At 49.8% G+C, this 5877-nt stretch overlaps 1 pseudogene; it reads left to right on the top strand.

Moving 5' to 3' along the window:
* Positions 1–2654: 2654 nt before the first annotated feature.
* LOC138176675 (SH2 domain-containing protein 3A-like) lies at positions 2655–5195 on the top strand (annotated as a pseudogene).
* The last annotated feature ends 682 nt before the right edge of the window (positions 5196–5877 follow it).

Genomic DNA, 5877 nt, shown 5'->3' with positions numbered 1-5877 from the left:
ACCACACTGGGTTTGGTCACCATGACAAAGAAAAACAAGGGTGGAGGGTCACTCACTAGTTAGCTTCCTATGATAAAGCAAGTGAACTTATAATTTGCAGCTCACAGCTCTGGGGCCAAATAGACAGAACTTATAATCGTTACCCCTATAGGATCATTTCAAATTGATACTGATTGGAATAGAGTGCGGTCCTCAGTGAATCAACTTTCTCATTCCCCCAAAATTGTAATTTATATTACAATCTAAATGCATGTCGTGCAGTCCTGCATGGGCAACACAAAACCAGTAGGGGGGAAGTCCCCTCACTGAGGCACAAAGGTGACATTAGAGAAGAGGGAAATGGGCACAACTTATGACACACCAATTATGTTACATTTGATTAAATGATAACTGAAAAGATGTCTGAGGTGACTCTCTCATTGACCAGGAATCACGTGTAATGTAATATCAAGCAAAGGCAACTTCCCAGGTTCAAAATACCAGCATAGGTGCTCTCTATTTTATTCAGTAACAAACCCAGAACAGAGAAGATCAAAACATGACATCATTCAAAATACAGCATTTACTAAGTGTGATTAAATAATCTCCAAGGCCTACCCCACCCCAGGACTTTCCAATCATTCAATCAATTACAAAGTCTCTGTTCCAAATACTTCTCCACCCCTAGGCTATACCTTAATTAAGTCCACCACAAAGCCCCTCTTCTCAAATGGAGATTAGTTTCCAAACATAAGTAAAATACATTCATTTGCTCAACCATAGAACACAAAAAGGTCAAAAGTTCCCCACCCCTGGATCACAATTGAATCTACCCCAGAGTTACATCAAGTTTAAACACAGCACTTAATACCCAAATGGAGGTCTTTTCTTCATCTTGACACGAGGCAAGTTCTCAGCAATCTTAGTTCCTGGAGAGACAAGGCTTAGCAAGGCCATAAGATACATTGCCAGTCCCTTCATGAATTTATCCTCTGTCTGTAGAACAGTCCTAGAACCCCTGAACACATTAGCAAAGCCCTCTCCCAGGATTTCTGTAAACATACAACAAGAAAATCCTTCTTCAGGGCTTCTGAACCAACAGAAAGGCTCCCAGACCCCTGCAACAACAGCACTGTCCTTCACCAGTGGACAGTATTCATTCTGTCTGCCGGACAGTCTCCAGACCCCTGCAACAACAGTACTGTCCCTCACCAGTGGACAGTATTCACTCTCAGTACTGTCCCTCACCAGTGGACAGTATTCACTCTCTGTCTGCAGGACAGTCTCAGGCCTTCTTAACCAAATGCCAGGTTCCAGGACTTCTTCAACAGGACAGTCTTTCACCAGTGGACAAATCTGGCAAAATAACATCAAAACAGACAGACAAAGTACCAGCAAAACAGCCATGTCTCCTCAGTCCTTGGCAGCTCAGGGGGCAGGTCTCAAAAGTCCAGGGCAATTCAAAGCGGCCACCAGCAATCTCTTAGTCTCTCCCTCTCCACGAGGTGCTGCTTCCAAAAAGAACTTCCGCCTCTCTCTTGTCTCTCCAAATCTATGTCACCAGCTCCTCCCAGTCAGGACTTTCTTTTCACATCAAAAAGTCCATCCCACAGGTGGGATTAACAAGCTCTGGGTTTTAATACAATCAATTTGAAAACCAAGCCAATACAGGGGAATCTTTAATTGCCATTACTATCACATCACGGAGGGACAGACACCTCCTACTAAAACATGCCCTACAAAATGAATAAATTGGGGGACCGTAGGGCATTTTTTCAAGCACAGTGGTGCAAACATTGTCTGCCCTACATACAGGTTCTGGAAATCTTTTCAATTTATAAAAATAATTCAAGCAATTTTGACAAACAACTACTCCATTATGCTTATGAGAAGCAACATCCCTGCAGACAACACAAACAGATCTAGATATCTGTGGCATAGGAAGTGGAGGAAAATAAGGAACAAATTGAGTTCCATGAACAAAGGGATCATTGGTCATTGCATCAGCGGTGAACCAAAAGCCAAAGTAGGAAACTGAAAAGAAGGATTAGAGGTTCTAGTCACTGCAGGCTCAGGAACAGATGGATTAGGAATCCTTTGTGGAGGACAGTGATGATGAAGGTGCCATGCTTACTTGTTCCATCTCATCCTCTGTAGTCCTGTGCTCCTCCGGAGATCTCTTCTCTTAGGAATACTGGAACGCCTGGGGCTTCAGAGCAGCTTCTAGTAGCTTTGCTTTTCCAGTTCAGGTCACTTGCAGAGATCCCCTTCTCTCTTAAAAATCTCTGACAAAGTAGATCTTAATATAATCCTAATTTGCTATTATAATAACCATCTCTGGTAATGGGAGCTAACCCAAACCCTAGTAGAACTAATATGAGCATCACTCTACCAGAGAATTTATATTTTTTGGTTGACAAATTCAAATAACAACTAAAAATTTTAAAAATTCTGAACCCAGGGCGCTGAGTCTAGGAGCTAGAGCAGTGGCGACTGCCTTAAACCCCTCCAGATGAAGGCACTGGGATCCCCTAGAAAGGAAGAGACTTACCCAAGGTATCCCAGCAGAGCCAACACTAGACTCTAGGTCTCCTGGCTCCCAGTCCAGAAGATGTCACCCTCAAAGATCCCCATCCCTTATTCTGTGTTTTTCAAGTGGGGCCCAGGAGCTGCCGATGGAAAAGGGAGAGGAGTCTCTGGACCCTGAGAAAGAGTTGGTTGACCAGACCTGGTACCAAAAGGAAGCAGAGGCCCTGCTGCTGGCAGATGGGGACTTCCTGGTATGGACTGCCACTCCCACCCTAGTCTTGGGTCCGAGCCTCCTGCTGCTGTCCTGCTGCTAGGGTGGCTGAGCCCTCCACTTTGAGGTGGTATGTATCCATCTGTGCCCACACCCTGGCAGGCCTCATGCCCTCTACCAGTTGGAGGATGAGCGCTTCCCCAGCCTGCCTGCTCTGGTAAACTGTTATGTGGCTACGCAGCGCCCATTGGCCCAGGCCTCAGGGATTGTGGCTTCTCACCCTGTAGCCTGCTATGGACCCCCACGTCCTATGACCTTTGACAAGCTCCATCGCCACCGGTGGAGCCTAAGAGGGGATGGCTGCAGTGATGGTGCTTGCCAGGTCCACAAAGAGCTGTTCAGGTCCAAGGTGCTCAGTGGTAGCCATCCAGTCAGCCTGGACATCCTGGGCCACAAGGGAAACCCCCGGAAGAGTAGCAAAGAATCAGATTCCCCAGATGGCCAAAGTGGTACCTCCTGCTTCTCCCCTTTTCTGTTCGGGTACTGACCTCATCCTACATAGGGCATAGTAGCTGGGCATGGGCAACCCACTGTAGGGCTCAGATGGGCAGCTGCATCCCAAGGTGCCACACAAACCTCCATGGGCAACTTCTATAATGTTACCTCCCACCTCCTGTGAGCTGGTGCCCCAAGAGATCATCCAAGGGAAGGAAAGGCATGAAGAGGAAGCTGGGGCTGGTGAGGAGGTCAGGCCGGAGCCCAGAGACAGACAGGAGACTGAGTACAAGGCAGAGGCCTCGCCTGGGGAAGAAGCTGTACAAAGAGAGGAACACAAGGATCTCCAGGGACACCATGCCCACCTCAGTAAAAGAGAAGGTCCACAGAAGACCCGTTGGTGGGAAGAGGGGGAACAAGAAGAGGCTGAAGATTTTGTGAGGTCCCAAAGAGGAGTGACCCCTACTCTCCAGCCCCAAGCCTTCTCTTCCTGCTTGCTGGGCCCTGAGAACCAATCCTTGGAGCCCAGCACCCTGAGGACCCTTCGTGCCCTGTTCCTGCAGCATGATGTGGGCACTATAGCCCAACACCTACTTCTCACCAACTGCCAGGTCAGCAGGCCCAGAATCTGGCCCAGCTTTCCCTGAGCTCACCACCCCTCTTCTCCCAGGAAGCCCAGGTCTTGGGTGTGACTTGAACTCAGTGGCAGGCAATGGGCGTCCACTGGGGTCTGGAGCTCCTCACACTGCCTCATGGTCACCAACTTCAGCTTAACTTTTTGGAGACATGAGCCCCATGCTCCAGCCCTAACCCTGCCTGTCTCCCCCAAGGGAACATCAGAGGATAACCATGCCACCCTCACAGCCATTCAAACTACACTTTTTCCCTCCAACCCTGCCCCAGAGTCATAACTAGGGTGAGAAAATAAGGACGGTGACCCAGGATGCTAAAATTTGAAGGGGGTACTGATGGCACCATCCTTTCAGCAGAGAAAATTTTGAAGAGCTCAGAGGGGCTCTTTGTAACATAGGTAGCAAGAATTAGTTAAAACAGGAAGCAAATATAAGACATCAGTATCATGTGAGTTTTATAGTGACTTACCCATATATTCATATACCCCACTGGGCCTGTCACCAAATTCATTTGAGAATGTGGTTCACATAGCTTGAGCTGGACAAAAATTGCTAGTTCTGCCTTCTGGCTCTTTGCAGCTTCCTACATTTCCTTTCTACTCCTTGCCAGTGTCTCCCAGCTCCCACCCCCATAATCCATTTAACCTCATTGCTCCTCAGACCTTCCACAACTCTGCCCCATATCTCCAACCCCCTTTTCTTGTCCCTGACCCTCCAAACTTCCCCCAGGTACGAGACCTGGGCCCTAGCTGCAGCCATAGCTATGGTGGGATGCTCAGGGCCAGTGGCAGAATCGGTAGCCACCTTACTTGGCCTTATCCATCTGGCACTAGCTCTTCAGGCCCCTGGGGGTACAGGAGACCTGTTTGCTCTTTCTTTGGTGATGGCTGCCTTGCAACTGCCCCAGACACGATCACATGGCTAGCATGGATGTGGGGCCTCCTCTGGCAGAACCACACAGAGGCTGCGCTGGCCTTCAAGAAGGCCTTTGTCAGAGCCCTGGATGAAGGGGCTGGAATTTGTCAGCCAGGGGAGGTGGCCCTGCCTGTGGTCCAGCTGCTGGAGGGAGTCCAGCTATGGGGGTCTGCTGAGGAGAGCTGTGAACAGCTGCTTTGGACGCCGCAAAGAGCCTGAACCATGACCAACAATGCCTCGTGCTAATGTGAGGTACCTAGGGCCAGACTAAAGGGTTTCAGCCCACCCCAGAATTGTGTGAAGCCTTCCAGATTGAGTTTGCCCTGAGGCTCCTCTGAGGTAGCCGGGGTGCTGGAGCTGGACAGACCAAATGTCACAAAAAGTTTCACCTTGTCCTCAGTGCCCTCTCCCAGAGGCTGGAGCCTGAGGGCTGAGGTCACCTGAGCGAGTGGTAAAGATTCATCTTAGCTGGCCAGAACTCCCCACTGTCCCCTGGCCATGAGCCTCCCAGGGGCCTGACTCCTGCCACCATGCTAGCTCCCACACCTAGAGAAGTGAGAGCCTCCAGAGCAAAGGGGAGGCAGATGCCACTGAGACTTCATCCCCTCTTCCTCCTCTCCTTTGCTGGAACCAGGAAGTGCTGCTGGCCTCTATCTCTCTCCCTGCCCTTCCAGAACCAGAAGGCTTCCAGTGAAAAGGATCTCACACTACCTCACAGAAGTTTTCCTCCCAGTGGGCTGACATCTACTGCTTTGGAACATCCTCCCACCCCCCAAGCTCTTCACCCAGAGCAAATCTAATTTTTTTTCCACAGTGGGAATGCTAGGAAGCCCCTCGCCTTCCCCCCTCCCTCCCCCCAATCTGTGCCCTCTTGGATAAACTCCTTTATGCGGAGAAGGTGTGAGCTCTCCATCTCCCTTCCCACAAGTTACAGGGATCAGATTAGCAGAGAAGCTGGCCCAGGCTTAGATGGAGAGCGTGAGGCTGCATTCCAGTGCCACAGAGCCATAGGCTGGACAGCTGGAAGGGACAGAGCAGGCCTTTGTGTGCCCACCTCCAGTGTTCTTCACACTGTTCTGAAGTGGTACCCCAACAGGTGGGTGAAGTCCCTAGGCA

This window comes from Petaurus breviceps, unplaced genomic scaffold (genome assembly GCF_028583685.1).
Source record: "Petaurus breviceps papuanus isolate PSGF00001 unplaced genomic scaffold, PetGlider_PUasm1.0 90100, whole genome shotgun sequence".
Lineage (NCBI taxonomy): Eukaryota > Metazoa > Chordata > Mammalia > Diprotodontia > Petauridae > Petaurus > Petaurus breviceps.
Note: the sequence above shows the minus strand (reverse complement) of the source record. Positions and strands in the feature narration are given on the sequence as shown.